This window comes from Schistocerca nitens, chromosome 9, assembly GCF_023898315.1.
Source record: "Schistocerca nitens isolate TAMUIC-IGC-003100 chromosome 9, iqSchNite1.1, whole genome shotgun sequence".
Taxonomy (NCBI): Eukaryota; Metazoa; Arthropoda; class Insecta; order Orthoptera; family Acrididae; genus Schistocerca; species Schistocerca nitens.
Genome location: NC_064622.1, coordinates 447,937,465 through 447,954,830, shown reverse-complemented (window position 1 = coordinate 447,954,830; position 17,366 = coordinate 447,937,465). Strand labels below are relative to the sequence as shown.

The window sequence follows — 17,366 nt, the reverse complement described above, 5'->3', positions numbered from 1 at the left end:
TGCCTCTAATCGCTTTATCGTAAGCTGCAACTGCTGACTACCAGTGACAAGACCGGAGGAAGAACAGAAAACAGCAAAATCGTCCACAAACAAGGAGCACTGGGCAGGACTCCGGATAGTGGATGTGATACTGTTAATGGCGACGGCAAAGAGGGTGACACTTAAAACACTTCCCTGAGGAACACCATTCTCCTGCACGTACAAATCAGATAGCACATTACCAACCCGATATCGAAAGAGGCGGTGGGAAAGAAAGGACCGAATGAAAATGGGGAGATGGCCACGAAGGCCCCACTGATGGAATTGATTGAGAATAAGGCGGCGCCAAGTAGTGTCATACGCCTTATTAATGTCAATGAATACACCTAGACAATGCTGCCGGCCGGAGTGGCCGAGCGGTTAAAGGCGCTACAGTCTGGAACCGCACGACCGCTACGGTCGCAGGTTCGAATCCTGCCTCGGGCATGGATGTGTGTGATGTCCTTAGGTTAGTTAGGTTTAAGTAGTTCTAAGTTCTAGGGGACTTATGACCACAGCAGTTGAGTCCCATAGTGCTCAGAGCCATTTGAACCATTTTTTTGACAATGCTGGTTACGTAGGAAGGCCTGCTGGATGGATGCCTCAAGCAGGGTCAAGTTGTCTATAGTTGAACGACATATCAGAAAGCCACACTGAGAGTGACTAAGGAGCTGCCTGGTCTCGAGCAGCCAAACCAGGCGACGGTTGACCATGTGTTCCAATGTCTTCCCGACACAGCTCGTCAAAGCAATACTCCGATAACTACTGGGATGCATTCGGTCCTTCCCCAGTTTGAGGAGGGGAATCAAAATCGCCTCCCTCCACGAGTCAGGGAACGTGCCGGATGACCATATCATATTAAAACAATTCAGGAGAACTTCCTTGGATGGCAGCAACAAGTGCTGCAGCAGGCTGTACACGATTTGATCATGACCGGGCGCAGTATCATGAGCCACAGACAGCGCTGAATCCAATTCCCACATTGTGAAGGAGCAGTTGTAGGTTTCAGAATTTGGAGACCGGAAGTCCAAGTGACCCCTCTCGATGGCAGTGCGGTAGTGGCAGAAATCTGGATCACAGTTAATAGTGGCAGTAGATTCCGCAAAATGCATGGCCAGTGTCTGGGCAATGTCTCTCGGAGCCGTGAGGAGACATCCCTCATGCAGCAATGCTGTGACAGGTAGTTGGCTGCGTTTCCCGGAAATCCTCCTGATGGCTTCCCATACTTTCGTAGAACTAGTGGAGCGGGAGATGGAGTTCAAGAACGATTGCCATGACCGTCGTTTGCTCTCTTTCATCACTCGCTGCACCTTGGCCCTTGCCACCCGAAAGGCCGCAAGATTGTCAGCTGAGGGACGGCACTTGAAGTGGCGCAGAGCTGCATGGCGGGCTCGGATGGCTGAGCGGCACTCAGTGGTCCACCAAGGGACAGGACGCCTCTTGGGATGACTTGAGGACCGTGGGATCGACAATTCAGCAGCATGGGAGATCACGGCTGTAACATGGTCGACCCATTCGTGGATGCTGGCACGGTGTTCCAAAACAGCCAAATGGCTGAAAACTGTCCAGTCAGCTCTGGAGAGGTGCCACCTGGGCGGCACTGGTAATGCCACAGCCTCATCCAGGAGGCGAATCCAAAGGGGGAAGTGGTCACTAGAATGGAGGTCAGCAGCAACCTCCCACAGAGCAGAATCCGCGAGTACTGGAGAGCAAAAGGAAAGGCCAATAGCTGACGACAATCCAGAAGCAGTACAGAAATGAGTTCAAAAATGGTTCAAATGGCTCTGAGCACTATGGGACTCAACTGCTGAGGTCATTAGTCCCCTAGAACTTAGAACTAGTTAAACCTAACTAACCTAAGGACATCACAAACATCCATGCCCGAGGCAGGATTCGAACCTGCGACCGTAGCGGTCTTGCGGTTCCAGACTGCAGCGCCTTTAACCGCACGGCCACTTCGGCCGGCCACAGAAATGAGTGGGAGCACCAGAGTTGAGGATGCACAGTTCTTCGGACGCCATGAGGCTTTCCAGAACACGACCCCTGGGGCAAGTACTTGTAGGGCCCCATAAGACATTATGAGCATCGAACTCCCCCAGAAGGAGAAATGGGCGGGGGAGTTGGCTAATGAGGTCTGTGAGAGCCTCACAGTCTATTGCATCCTGAGGCGGTAAGTAAACGGGACAGATTGAGAGCCTCCACCCCACAAGAAGGTCAACTGCAACTGCTTGCAAGTCCGTAACGAGAGGGATCTCAGATGAGTGGTGCATGTCACGGACAAAACCGCAACACCACCCATTGCACTTTCCCCCATCAGATCATCTTTTCGATACACGGTATAGCATCAGTGGCCCGAAAATGTGTCTCTTGGAGACATAAGCACAAGGGGCACTCTTGTAGAAGGAGTTGTAATTCGGCCACATGCACCCTGGACCCATTCAGATTCCACTCTAATATGGGAGCCAGTGATCTGGGTGACTGAACTTTCACCCTGCCTCTGTGCTTTGGAGGGGAGCCCGTACTGGTCGGAGATTTATTCCTGTGGCGAGAAGATCGCCCCCGGTCAATGTCCATTAGCTCCGATGGCGACCCAAGGGAGATGTCAGACAGTATGATGACCTCGACATCGGAACCAACCCTGACTAGTCTCCTCAGGTAGAAAAACCTTCACCCTCGGCGTCTTTGTCTTGGGGGGCTTAGAATGCAGAACCTTGTCAACAGTTGGAGCTTTACTCGCCTGTGCAGAAGGCGCCATATGGGGAGGGGCAGGAAGTACCCCAATGTCAGCAACCACGGCCTTGTTCGACGTTGTGGGGAGAGCTGCAGGTTGCAAAACAACCGCAGAAGCACAAGTGCACTGGCAAACGCAGGTATTAGTGATGACACTAGCAACCTCCGTTTGTGTAGCCAACAGTGGCCAACTGTACCGGTTTCTGCAGAGCAGAAGCGAAAAATGTAAACACAGGAGGCTGCATGGCCTTAAAGAGCTTCTTGGCCTCACCATAGGGGATGCACTTAGATGTTTTGATCTCCTGTATCTTCCGTTCGTCGAGATAGATGGGGCAGACCCGGCTCCAGACAAGGTGACTCCCAGAGCAATTCACGCACTTCACAGGCGATGAACAATCGTCTTCTTCATGGGCAGGCTGACCACATTTGCCACAAGTGGGTATCCCATTGCACCCCAACGTAGCATGCACAAAGCGCTGACATTTAAAACAGCGCATTTGGTTGGGGAAATATGGCCGTACTGGCAAACGTAAGAAACCCGCTTTAACATGCTCTGGGAGTCTCGGGCAATTGAACGTGAGAATAAACGAGTCGGATTTGACTAGGTCCCCATCGACTCGTTTCATAATATGCTGAACGTCAACAATACCTTCGTCAGCCCACTCAGATTTCAACTCGTCTTTGGGGATATCCGCCAAGTCCCTACATGTCACAACACCCTTACTATAGTTCAAAGTGGAGTGGAGCTCGGTCTCGATAGCGTACTCTCCGAGACAGGTTGCTTTCTGAAGAGAAGTGACTTGCCGGGAACTAGAAGTCTCAACTAACAGAGTCCCATTGCGCAGTCGCTTCACTGATTTCAGTGTTCCTGCAATTCCCTCAAGACCCTTGTGGATGTAAAAGGGAGAAACCCTCTCAAAACAACCCTCCTTCCGTTTGACAATCAAAAACATATTCTGGTTATCAGCATGTGCTCTGTTATGACAGTCTGATAAATCTCTAGTAACACTAGGCGCTGGAGGACTCGCAGCACGAAGTCGCTTTTTCGATGGGGTGTGTTTTCCTACCAATGGCCCACCCAATCCACTGGTAGGGGGAAATGTAGAGGTCGAAGTGTCCATTGCGGTCCCACGAGCAGCTAGGGAACTAAAGGTCCGCTCAGACAGAGCCCTGCGTGCCTGAGTAAGCCTTATACAACTGGGGTGCGGCAGGTACCCCAGAGGTTGCCCGCTTGCGACTGTTCCACCCCTTCAGCCATGCATCTTATAGGCGCGCAGCACACCGTAAGATTGAGGGGTTTTTATAGAGGTTTACCTTCCTCGCAATCCAGGCGGTCAAACCAAGATTACCATTCCCCGCAGCACACAACATTCCACCGCCGCGCCATACGGTGGTCGCTGAAGCATGTCCAGGGGTTATGGTGACAGGAGACTGGTGGCGCTGACCAGTCTCCAGCTCAGGACCCCGGGGTCGCCAAGCCCGTACTCAGCAAATGAATGCTGAGCCCCCAAAATTAAAGCAACTGTCAAGTAAGCCTCCTAACGGAATTAATAAACGCATCACGAAAAATTGTCTCCTCTTTCACTTCAGCTAATAGGTTTAGGAAACTTTAGCAAGAAATCCCTGAAGAGAAATGAATATCCTTCAGCGTGAACTGCAAATGTGACAGCCAGAATGGAACGCTGAACATTGGGAGTAGAAGGGAAACAGGTTCCTACTACAAGATACAAAGGAGTGGAAGTTAATTAAAACTTTTTGCCCCCTTAAAATTACTCAAAATAGCGATATTAACGTCTATAGAAGTTTCATATAACGTGCGTAGCTCTTGATCTAATGGTGAAGGCGAAAAACGTGACAAAGGAAGTTATGAAACCCTGGGTGGATCGGCAGAGACGCCTACGAGGAACCCTCAAAGCAGACGGCCAAAAGCATCTGCAGCTCAACAGATAGAGAGAGTTAAATTTACAGTCAACAGCGCAATGAATACGGCCGTCAGTACTTATTAGACGTAACTACCAATGAAAATGTAAACAGGAAATGGCCACAATTTACCTATGTTCCTTTCGCAGGTCATTTGATAATGTCAACTAAGCAGAAAACTGCAGCTAGTTTTTTTTTTTAACATGTCTTACTCATACTATTTTGCGGGTTCAGCGGAACGTAAAAATTATGACAAACGTTACGAAAATTTCTCAGACACACAAAGTGCGAAGCAAAAGGTCGAGACTTGATGAAAAATAATTTTCTTTTTGTTGCTTCACTCAAAAAGAATTCAGTTTTTGGTCTTCGTAACTTAAGTGTTGTCAGTCTAAAAGTCCTTTTCGGAGATGTTTAGTCGCAGACAGACAACAAAAAGATTGACAAAAAAGTAAACTTTAGGCCAACACACACGGCCACAGTCCCTGGTTGCAGAGGCCAGTCTGATTGTTATTTTGAAGGACTAACAATGATTGATTGTTTCAATAATTATGTGACTGAATGTTGTAAATAAATTGCTTGTAACGTTTAAAAAAATATGGTTAGCGCCACTGCCTCTAATTCGCGGGGTCCTGAGTTCGATTTCCGATCGGGTTAGAAATTTTCTCCGCTCGGGGACTGGGTGTTCGTTGTTCTTATCATTTCATCTCATTTTCATCGACGCTTCGTCCCGAAGTAGCGGGAAACATGTCGTACACCAGACGGCCAAACAAGCACGATTAATAATGACTAGAGACCGGATTATATGCATCTGCATGTTGCACAGTTGGCTCCTTTCCACCGGTTATGGCATATTTTAACTAAAAACTAGTGACGATGCTTATTTTCGCTGTATGTTTACAGTTTTTCTGTCTCACAGATCGACCGCGACCTAGAACTGCCTGCAGTCGCTAACCGAGAGGCCACTGCTTAGCGAAATCATTACAGCAGAGGAACAGGAACAGGCAGACTGAATCCAATGCTCCTGCGCCCGCGCCGTACACAGTTGAACGTGTTTACGAATGTGTAGTGTGCAACATTGTACGCGCCATGTCGCCCGAAAAAAGAAACGTCGTTTCGCGGATAGCTGACCATCCTGGAACATTTTCATATGACGGAATTGTTTTATATTGTCGAGTTGGCGAGAAAAACGTTTTGTGCAAAAAAAAAAGTTTCAAACAGGCCAGTATGTAAAGACAAGTCTTCATATCCGAGGAATGCAGGAGAAAGGGCCAGGACAACAAAAAAATGTTCAAATGTGTGTGAAATCTTATGGGACTTAACTGCTAAGGTCATCAGTCCCTAAGCGTACACACTACTTAATCTAAATTATCCTAAGAACAAACACACACACTCATGCCCGAGGGCGGACTCGAACCTCCGCCGGGACCAGCCGCACAGTCTATGACTGCAGCGCTAGACCGCTCACTCATTTTTGCCACATACCTGCAAGTATTAAAAAGCTTGAAACTCAAGGTTTGGCGTTGAATGAATCTGTTCAGATAATGAATAAAATTATTCTAGTGAACTTCTCATTGCAAGAGGTATTCCCAAGAAAACTTAAAAAGTTTGAAAACATTTCAAACGATAAACCAGGCTTCGAACGCTTTTGTCAAATTGATAGTTTTATTAATGGGATAGGAGAACTTTTACCAGAAACAGTTAAGTGCCAACGTAACACCCACGTTCAAATACAGCCCAGTTACGTCAGTTGATGTAGAACGGTTCTTTTCTGCTTAAAAAAATGTTTTGAGTGATCGAAGACACAATCTTACTACCGAACATTTGGAACAGTACTTAGTCGGTTATGTAAATCTGTAAATGATGCTTTGGTCCAATAGTATTAATTAAAAGTTAATGCTGGTAATAAATTCACGATTGTATGTTGCTTTTTACATAAAATATCACGGACTTTTTGATCGTGCCCCTCTGCGTGCGATATATCTCGAAGTTGGTCCCGTACATATCCATTGTTTCACTGCGACTCGCGTCGCTTCCGCTTGTTACCGACAACAATAGCTTAGAACGAACAATTCTTGAAACAAGGTATGCGTCCCCATTTTGCAAATTTTTAGCAAATAATCCCAGAAAGGACCCTTTTCTAACCTCCACCAGAAAGTATTCAGGAAATGACATCAGCGTTCGAAATGTACCGATTTTTCACGTGGGCGGCGCTCGTAATTGATAAGCTCAGATTCGACTTCTGAGATATAACGCACGGAAGTCTACCATTTTTTTTATTATTTGATCTTGCACATTTCGATACTTACAATGCATTTTAAGCATTTTTCATGCAATTTTCACGCATATTTTAAGGTTTTGGTGATGCATATACGAGGGGCGTTCAGAAAGTAAGCTCCGATCGGTCGCGAAATGGAAACGACTATGAAAATCCAATAAAGCTTTGCACAGATGTGTTGGGTAGTGTCTCTAGTATAACCCCAGTTAGCATCACGTCGCTCTTCTCATTTCTGAGCTCGCAGTGAGTGCGTAAAGATGTCTAGAAAATAGTGTCTGCCGCCAAGTACGAGGGCCTGTTGAGAAATTTCGCCTGAAGCTATGCAGCTAACATTACATAACTGTCGTGCTGTTTCTTCTTCAAGACAATTCTCAGCCGCATTCTGCAGGGGCAATGAAGATGCTCCTGCATCGTTTTCAAATGGAAATGTGAGATTACCCACAATACAGTCCGCAATTGTCTCCCCCTGAGTTTCATCTCTGGTCACATGAACCGTTGTCTTTGAAGACAACATTTTGACACAGACAACGAGGTGTAGGCCAGCGTGGAGAATTGGCGGAAAGCACTGGCGGCTGCCTTCTATGATGAGGCTATTGAAAAGTTGGTACAACGCTATGACAAAAGTCTAAGTCAGAACGGCGACTACGTAGAGAAGTAGCTGAAAGGTGTAGCTAATTGTTACAAGTAAAACATTTCTGATGTTCACTGTGGTTTCAATTTGGCAATCAATCGGAGCTTACTTTCTGAACAGGCCTCGTAGTATGGTCTCTAGTTGACATACGATCATTTCATTTTCATATAACCACAACAATAGTGGAAACATTTGCAACAACTTAACAAAAATCGGAATCCTAGTCTTTCGCCGTAAGAAGCAACTGGTAAACAGTATGTTTTACAAACAGTGAAAGAATTCCGTAACACACAAACTGTAAGCGTGCCTTCACTGACAATGCCACACTTCCAGCTCGCAGTATTAACAACTGCAGCAGCAGCCATTAATCCCAAACAAAACCTTGAAACCAAATGACCAAAAAATGGAAAGTAACTTTATTATTACTACAAATCTGATGAAGATCTACTAATACTATACTACTACAGACTTAAAAGATCGGAAGCAGTTATTATAAACCGACAGAATTCCGGAAGATTCCGTGTCTAGCCATATCCATCTAAATTATATCAAAGATCCAATCCAACATAAAAGTGTGCCACTGGTCCATTATGCCTATGTCACGGCGATTTTTATATTTAACAGCCAGCACACCATAAAAATAGCTACGCCACAACAGTAAACTGCCTGGCCATCAAGTAGCGCAAATTGGAAGAAGTGACAAGAAGCTGCTGCAGAATAGTAGATATAGCTTACATTATTTCTTTAAAAAATTATCCAACATTAAAGACAACATTACGTTTTAACACGCAACTTGAAAAGGTTTTCAGGTGGATATCAGAAGCTCGCCCACGGGAAAGGCGCACATAAAAATTATGGCAACAGTGAGTTTGATAAACACAAAAATTGAAATCACTAATAGCGTGAATCAGAATTCGAATCCTCGCCCACCGAAATTTCTGACGCAGAACTAAAATCAAGCAAAGCAGAATCGGAATCTGCACAACAGAACAATGGAAGAATAAGTTCACCAGATATCGCTACTTCAAAATATACAGGGAGACTTTCGCAACAAACACGCACCACAAATTGAAAACCACTGTTACGACATACCAACGAATGAATAAGGAAAACATTACGATGATAAATTAACAAATTTGAATTTACAAACTGACGCCTCGGCGACAATAACACGACAAACGAACAGCACAACGTCAACTCGATACAAAGAACTTCTACAGTAGATCGCAACGTATACTCTCACAGCATTAACTGCTGTGAAAGTTATTACCGTTTGACAGCTAGAGCGACACTAGCGCACCCAGCGGAGCGAACGGAACTGTCTATTAAGATCTTTGGCCTCAGATGAGCTCCGTAAGACATATGTTAGTTCTTATTGCTTTTTTAAGTAATACGAAACAGTATACTTTTATTACCTAAGCCATAGTAAAATATTAAGAACCACGACTAATTGTAAAATAAACATAAAGAGAGCAAAAACACGAGAATGAATTGACGGATCTAGTTGCACCCTAAACGGCAAAGAAAGAGACTATAAACCCAGTATTTCACTCATTTTTGTTTTATGCTTTCTTCATTTTTTCATTTACTGTGGTTGAAGGTTTGTTACTTTCTGGTTTCTTTGGGGAGAAGTATTTTTGATGTTTCAGTATTTTTTGAGTAAAATAGAGGAGCGAGGGGTTGGCTTCTTGAGTCTTGTGCGTGAGATCTTCTGTGTTTGCTTCTTTGCTTTTCTTTGTGTTTTTTATTTCACAATTTTGAGAGCGGGCAGGGCATGTGGGTGAGAAAGAACCTGATTTGGGTGGTACCTCTTTCGTGCCTGGCATTTAGTGTTGCTTATTACATATTTCATTCATCATTTTGGTTTTTGCTTATTTTGTCATAGTTTAAACTATTAGCATTCTTACTGCGTGTTCTGTCCTTATTTTGTTCTTCTTGTCAGCCATGATCTTTCACTTCTCTCAAAGTTTATATGTGGTAACTTTCTGTATAATCGTCTTCTTTTTCCCATTTCGAAGATTTTCCAATACCTGTGCCACTTGTACTTTCATTTATGAGGCACAAATTCCAAGGTGCATCATTTCCGGGATGCTGTAGGCGATATGAGTTACGGGTATTAGAGTTACCGATTCCAAGGTTTATCATTTTTGGAAATTTTTTGTATACTACTTTGGACAATAACGTTTTTGGAAATGGGTTAGTAGATTTGTCCTATAAAGGTAAATTCTACTTGTCGATTCCAAAGTATGCAAGTCGTGCGTTTTTGCTACTTGTGTTCGCAGTGGTTTTTTTCTGCATTTACATTGCTTTTTTTTCTTCTCTTATTTCTGCAAGAAGTAAACAATTTATTTATTGCAATAGTACAAAAAGTAGCAGCAAAACTACAAAACCTACAACATACCACTTCACATACGTACTGTAAAAACGGCGGAAAATAATGATTTTTGGACGTAGTAGCTAGAACTGACCTACATAGATTCATAATTTGCCATGGAATGGTTGGAATCGATAAACAGATATTAGTTACGTAGGTCAATTCTAGTTACCGATTCAGTGGCTCATTCCTGGTTTCATTATGTTTTCCCAGCCGGTGGGTCACTGAAACGTAATAGGATGATTGCATTAGTAATTACTCTCTAAACTACAACGAGAAAATAACAAATATTGCAATCGGTAACTAGAATTTAGGGATACAGGATGACGAAAAAATAAACATTTGAACTGATTTGGCACATCGGGCATACAAGGATCAGCAGTCACATAGGAACCGGGTGTTGCCAACGCCACGAGAGGGCGCTACCGTCACGTTTGGGCTGGCATCGCCGGCGACTGTTTAACTGGGTCGCACATTCTCCCGGACCGACTTGGTGGACGCAAGTATCTCGTAGACTCGTGTTCCTGCGAGATGTTCTGCCGGACATGCTGAATGACGTCCCCATGTCTCTTCATCACCGCATTCGAGTTTAGCACGACAGAGATCCCTCGCATTTAGGCAGACAGGTGAGGGCACATCTGTAGGCAAACTTCCCGGGCCGCTGGATTGATCGCGGCGGACCACTTGCATGGCCACCACGATCACCCGATCTGTCCCCAATCGACGTCTACCTGAAGGGAGGTACGTATGAACCACCTGTTACATCTAGGGGATCTAGTGGGTAGCATTGTTGCGGCATCTTAGAGCCACACCAGATATGTTTGAGAGGGTGCACCGTTCAATGCAGCGTCGAACGTAGGCGTGTCTCGATGAATGTGGACAAAAGTTTGAGCATCTCCAGTAGTGGGCGCCCATTTCCAGCATTTAGTAGCCTCGCTTGGCGTTTGGGACCCCAGTTCCTGTGTGATTACTGATCCTTGTTGTATGCCCGGTGTGCCATTTCAGTTCGTAAATGTTTTTGAATCATCCTGTATAGGTTAATTATAATCACAAATTTCAACTATTGCACCGTTCATTATTCAGACCTTTCTTGCAGTAAGTGCATGTATTAGAGTGTTACAAGATTTCTACATTTAGTATTACCCTCTTAACTTCTATGAAAAAGGAAAACAGCTCGATATCGGTACCTACAATATTTGTCACGTTTTCGCAGTAATTCAGAGATCAGAAGAAATTTAGCCCCCCATGAACCATAGACCTAACCGAGGGTGGGGAGGCTAGCGTGCCTCAGCAATACAGATAACCGTACCGTAGGTGCAACCACAACGGAGGGGTATCTGTTGAGAGGCCAGACAAACGCGTGGTTCCTGAAGAGGGGCAGCAGACTTTTCAGTAGTTGCAGGGGCAACAGTCTGGATGATTGACTGTTCTGGCCTTGTAACACTAACCAAAACGGCCTTGCTGTGCTGGTACTGCGAACGGCTGAAATGAAGGGTAAACTACGACCGTAATTTTTCCCGAGGGCATGCAGCTTTACTGTATGGATAAATGATGATGGCGTCCTCTTGGGTAAAATATTCCGGAGGTAAAATAGTCCCCCATTCGGATCTCTGGGCGGGGACTACGCAAGAGGACGCCGTTATCAGGAGAAAGAAAACTGGCGTTCTACGGATCGGAGCGTGGAATGCCAGATCCCTTAATCGGGCAGGTAGATTAGAAAATTTAAAAAGGGAAATGGATAGGTTAAAGTTAGATATAGTGGGAATTAGCGAAGTTCAGTGGCAGGAGGAACAAGACTTTTGGTCAGGTGAATACAGGGTTATAAATACAAAATCAAATAGGGGTAATGCAGGAGTAGGTTTAATAATGAAGTTCGGGTAATCTACTACAAACAACATAGTGAACGCATTATTGTGACCAAGATAGACACGAAGCCCACGCCTCCGACAGTAGTACAAGTTTATATGCCAACTAGCTCTGTAGATGACGAAGAAATTGAAGAAATGTATGATGAGATAAAAGAAATCATTCAGGTAGTGAAGGAGACGAAAATTTAATAGTCATGGGTGACTGGAATTCGATAGTAGGAAAAGGAAGAGAAGGAAACGTAGTAGGTGAATATGGGTTGGGGGGAAGAAATGAAAGAGGAAGCCGCCTGGTAGAATTTTGCACATAGCATAACTTAATCATAGCTAACACTTGGTTCAAGAATCATAAAAGAAGGTTGCATACATGGAAGAAGCCTGGAGATACTGACAGGTTTCAGATAGATTATATAATGGTAAGACAGGGATTTAGGAACCAGGTTTTAAATTGTAGGACATTTCCAGGGGCAGATATGGACTCTGACCACAATCTATTGGTTATGAATTGCAGATTAAAACCGAAGAAACTGCAAAAAGGTGGGAATTTAAGGAGATGGGACCTGGATAAACTGACTAAACCAGAGGCTGGACAGAATTTCAGGGAGAGCATAAGGGAACAATTGACAAGAATGGGGGAAAGAAATACAGTAGAAGAAGAATGGGTAGCTTTGAGGGATGAAGTAGTGAAGGCAGCAGAGGATCAAGTAGGTAAAAAGACGAGGGCTAATAGAAATCCTTGGGTAACAGAAGAAATACTGAATTTAATTGATGAAAGGAGAAAATATAAAAATACAGTAAATGAAGCAGGCTAAAAGGAATACAAACGTCTCAAAAATGAGATCGACAGGAAGTGCAAAATTGCTAAGCAGGCATGGCTAGAGGACAAATGTAAGAATGTAGAGGCTTATCTCACTAGGGGTAAGATAGATTCTGCCTCCAGGAAAATTAGAGAGACCTTTGGAGAAAAGAGAACCACTTGTATGAATATAAAGAGCTCAGATGGAAACCCAGTTCTAAGCAAAGAAGGGAAAGCAGAAAGGTGGAAGGAGTATATAAAGGGTCTATACAAGGGCGATGTTCTAGAGGACAGTATTATAGAAATGGAAGAGAATGTAGATGAAGATGAAATAGGGGATACGATACCGCGTGAAGAGTTTGACAGAGCACTGAAAGACCTGAGTCGAAACAAGGCCCCAGGAGCAGACAACAGTCCATTAGAACTACTGACGGCCTTGGGAGAGCCAGTCCTGACAAAACTCTACCATCTGGTGAGCAAGATGTATGAGACAGGCGAAATACCCACAGAATTCAAGAAGAATATAATAATTCCAATCCCAAAGAAAGCAGGTGTTGACAGATGTGAAAATTACCGAACTATCAGTTTAATAAGTCACAGATGCAAAATACTAACGCGAATTCTTTTCAGACGAATGGAAAAACTGGTAGAAGCCGGCCTCGGGGAAGATCAGTTTGGATTTCGTAGAAATATTGGAACACGTCAGGCAATACTGACCTTACGACTTACCTTAGAAGAAAGATTAAGGAAAGGCAAACCAACGTTTCTAGCATTTGTAGACTTAGAGAAATCTTTTGACAATGTTGACATGAATACTCTCTTTCAAATTCTGAAGGTGGCAGGGGTAAAATACAGGGAGTGAAAGGTTATTTACAATTTGCACAGAAACCAGATGGCAGTTATAAGAGTCGAGGGACACGAAAGGGAAGCAGTGGTTGGAAAGGGAGTGAGACAGAGTTGTAGCCTATCCCCGATGTTATTGAATCTGTAGGAAATGAGACACTTAAAGTGGTAAAGGAGTTTTGCTATTTGGGGAGCAAAATAACTGATGATGGTCGAAGTAGAGAGGATATAAAATGTAGACTGGCAATGGCAAGGAAATCGTTTCTGAAGAAGAGAAATTTGTTAACATCGAGTACAGATTTAAGAGCCAGGAAGTCGTTTCTGAAAGTATTTGTAATGAGTGTAGCCATGTATGGAAGTGAAACATTGACTATAAACAGTTTGGACGAGAAGAGAATAGAAGCTTTCGAAATGTGGTGCTACAGAAGAATGCTGAAGATTAGATGGGTAGATCACATAACTAATGAGAAGGTATTGAATAGGATTGGGGAGAAGAGGAGTTTGTGGCACAACTTGACTAGAAGAAGGGATCGGTTGGCAGGACGTGTTCTGAGGCATCAAGTGATCACCAATTTAGTATTGGAGGGCAGCGTGGAGGGTAAAAATCGTAGAGGGAGACCAAGAGATGAATACACTAAGCAGATTCAGAAGGATGTAGGCTGCAGTTGGTACTGGGAGATGAAGAAACTTTCACAGGATAGAGTAGCATGGAGAGGTGCATCAAACCAGTCTCAGGACTGAAGACCATAACAACAACAACAAAAAATTTAGAAATCCTACAAAAACCTAGCCCACAGATTTTCTGCAAAAACTTTCAAAATTATGAACCATCGACTAAATGGAATCAGTAATTAGAACTGATCTCCTATATACACCAATTCTAGCCACCGATTCCAACCATTCTATGATTCATAATTTTGCTAACGGTTTTGCAGCAGTTTTGTAATAGGATTTCTGCGCTTCTAATGGCTCTCTTTGCGAAAAGGTTACTAATATTGAAATCAGTAAGTAGAACTGGCGTTCATTACAAATGCGAAATCCTATTATATTTCACAAATAATTTACTATGAACCATGGAACGATAGGAATCGGTAACCAGGATTAGCGTATATACATTAATTCCTATTATCAGTTCCTATATTTGTTACTTTTAGTTAATTTTCGTTACTTGTGTACTTGCTTTTCTTTTCGGGTTTAGTGTGTTTCTGTCTCCACATTTCATTCTATTGTTTCGAGGGGTGTTATGAATACTTCATTCTACTGTTTTCAAACAAGTGTAAGTGAGTGCACTACAAACAACCCATTTTCTCGAGATTGGAGATAGATATAGATCTCATCTCAAGTTCAAAGAATAAAGTACCCAGCAATGTATGACGTTACCTAAACCAAATGGAAACTCAGATCAACTCCTACTTTTCATTTCAAACTATTCTAATTTCATGTAGTAGCTTACTTAATGTCGAAATATCACAGTAAATATGACCATTTACAAAATGATTGGTAGTTCATCATAAAGCTGATGAATGAGGCTATGAGGTGTGACAGAATCATTTTTTTAGCAGGTATTTTCTTTAAAATCGTTTGAGAGAGATTGCAACCAGTTTGTGCACACCTCTGTCCCTGCAGTGTAGCTTTGGCCATGCCAAAGTGTGCAGAGAATGTTTCGTTCATAACGGATAAAGTACACAGTCAGTAGGTGACAACAAATTGAGGGAGTCGCTCTCTCGGACTTGCCCGGTGCTGAGAATGGGAAGGCATTTCGGGTGCATGATGGACCAAGTTATATTGTGCGAGCTCTGCAACACGAGAACTACGAGCTCCGCAACGTGGGAACTACACACATCAGCAAAAGCTATGCATCATACCTTTATTTCGAAATTCATGGCACAGAAAACAAAAACTGGTTGATATGCAAGATGTCTAGATCACGAAATTTAAAAAAACTTTTATGCAACGACAAAATCGTCTGTTTCCCAAAGGGGTGGGGAGGAGGGGGGGGGGGCGGAACCGCACTCCTGACCAACGTCACAACGTCAGTTTGTGGTGGAACGTCCCCATGCATCGATGCAGGCTTGAATTCGTCCTGGCATACCATCGATAAGATCATCAAGCCAGTTCTTGTCCAAATCGTCACACTCTTCCAAGGCGATTCTGCATAAGTTGTACAGGATCATTGCCAATGTCCGAAAACAGCTCAATAGATCACACACATGTTAGATTGTGTTTACATCAGGCAAACAGGCACGCCATTCCATTCTGATGATCCTAGTATGCTGAAAGAATTTATTTACGAGAACAGTATGATGAACGAGCGGCTTATTAACCGTCAAGATGAAATTTTCATCAAAATGTTGGCGACATCTGCCACTATTGGTTAGATCTCGACGCTGTACATTAGAACAGTGGGATTGCCCCCAACAACCACAGAAGGTGGCCCCATATAATGTCGCTGCAGTACGTCACTTCACCACCACCTTGATACACGTTTGGGGGCAATTGTTGGAGGTGTTCGATGTTTCTGGGTTGTCTCCAAACATGTTGTCTGCGATTATCAGGGTGTAAACAGGTCCGACTTTCTTCCATAAACAACATCCTACGGCAATCCTGGGGCGTCCACTGTGCATTATTTCTTGCCCATGGTGCTGTGGTGAACGAAGTGGTCCTTGCCGCTCTCGGGAATGGAGATTTACATCATGCAATCATCTTCAAATAGTTTGATACGGTACATGACGTCCGGCAGCCTCTTCGAATGCCGAATTCATTTCTGGAGCACTCAACCATCGGTTCCTTGACTCAAAAGTCGTAGAAATCGATCATCTTGCGCACCCAACGAAACGTGGACGGCCTGTGCGGTGCGAGTGCTCAACACTGCCTGTCAACTGGAACCGTGTCCTCGTCCGCACCACGTCACTTGAACTCCGGTGCACACGACGAGCAACTTCCCCAGTTTGACAAGCCTTTTGCCCGTAACGTGATGATGTGGACCGTATCACTGGTCGCGACTGTCCTTCGTGGAATGATGGATGTCACTCCACTGTTCCACAGACGCGTCTAATGCTGGTGCTGAAACGCTGCATCGCATTTGAGTGTGATGTGCTGCTCGTACGTAGCATTCATGGTAACTGTGTGTATATTTATAAACATAGTCAGTTGTGACCTTCCGGTCGGTACAGGGATAGTGAGAACAGCAGCGCATCTGCACGACGTATCAGGGTGATGCAACACTTTTGCTGATGTCTCTATATCATGGCGAGTGGAGTCTATAGTGCTGATCTGGTTGCAGCAAGCAACAGTCAGAAGACTTCGTGCCATATTTATTGGCAGATGTTCGTTACCAAATGTGCAGTGTACTATAAGTCGGTGTTGACCGATTGTTTGCTTTTTCACTAAGCTGTGCTGTCGCTGTCTGCTTCTTGTCCCGCTATTTTGATTGTGATTTTTCGAAAACGAGTGATGAGACGGAAAGCGATTATCAGAAAGTAATACCGGAAAATGGTGCTAAATGTTGTGAAGTAATGCGATGCTGATAAAAGTCCAAAAGAACTATTACATCAAATTACGCAGTCTTCCCTTAGAGCTGCGATGCACAGGTATACTGGCAAGAGCTTGCACAGCACTGACAGAATTAGAGTGTTCGTTAGGAATCACCCAGACGTATGCGCAGTAACTCCTGGCGACGAAATCTCAGCTTCAATTGTAATATTATTAGAGACTATTTAAAAACAGCTCCGCATTTGGTCCCAGTTACTTTAAAATGTGTGCTCTGTTACCGGCAGAGCACTTTTTATTAAATGCAGATCCATACAGTAATACTAACAATACATCTAACGCATTTCGAAAAAGATTAATTCTCGAATGCAATTTCAGTTATTAAAAAAAAATTTTCTTCTCTTCAACTTAGGAGGAAACGTGAT

At 43.9% G+C, this 17,366-nt stretch overlaps 1 protein-coding gene across 1 annotated transcript in view; it reads right to left on the bottom strand.

The window, feature by feature from the left end:
* LOC126203596 (synaptotagmin-5-like) overlaps window positions 1–17,366 on the bottom strand; it is a 273,387-nt gene that overhangs the window by 199,734 nt on the left and 56,287 nt on the right. The window lies entirely within an intron of this gene.